Raw genomic sequence first — 423 nt, 5'->3', positions numbered from 1 at the left:
GGGGGGGCTGGGAGCCAGGACTCCTGGGTTCTCTCCCCGGCTCTGGGATGGGCTTCCCCCCACCCTGTGTCCGGAGATCGAGAGCAGCAACACTTACCCAGAGGGGAAATAGGGTTTGTTGGGGTGCCCGATATTAGTGCCATGAGGTGACGAGAGATGTGGGGGCAGCTGAGACTGTCCGATGCTGGCAGAGCACCTGGGGGACAAGGAAGGAGAGACGGTTAGACAGAGAGAGGGTAAGGGATGAGGTTTCGGGGATGGGGCCCGGGGCCTGTCCCCTCTAGGGGGCGCCGGCTCCCACCCGGCCCCAGGGCGGGGACTGGCTGGCTCAGGGGGGCGGGGAATGGGGCAGGGGCCTGTCCCCTCTAGGGGGCGCCGGCTCCCACCCGGCCCCAGGGCGGGGACTGGCTGGCTCAGGGGGGC

General features: G+C 68.8%; 1 long non-coding RNA gene across 1 annotated transcript in view; it reads right to left on the bottom strand.

Moving 5' to 3' along the window:
• Positions 1-102: 102 nt before the first annotated feature.
• LOC113408089 overlaps positions 103-423 on the bottom strand; it is an 8,621-nt gene continuing 8,300 nt past the window's right edge. The window contains exon 5 of the long non-coding RNA XR_003370214.2: positions 103-196. This is a non-coding gene — a long non-coding RNA (uncharacterized LOC113408089). The remainder of the gene's footprint in view (positions 197-423) is intronic.

The sequence above is a fragment of the Terrapene carolina genome, unplaced genomic scaffold (assembly GCF_002925995.2).
Source record: "Terrapene carolina triunguis isolate 2854851 unplaced genomic scaffold, T_m_triunguis-2.0 Scaffold751, whole genome shotgun sequence".
NCBI lineage: Eukaryota > Metazoa > Chordata > Testudines > Emydidae > Terrapene > Terrapene triunguis.
This window is presented reverse-complemented; position numbering and strand designations above follow the sequence as displayed.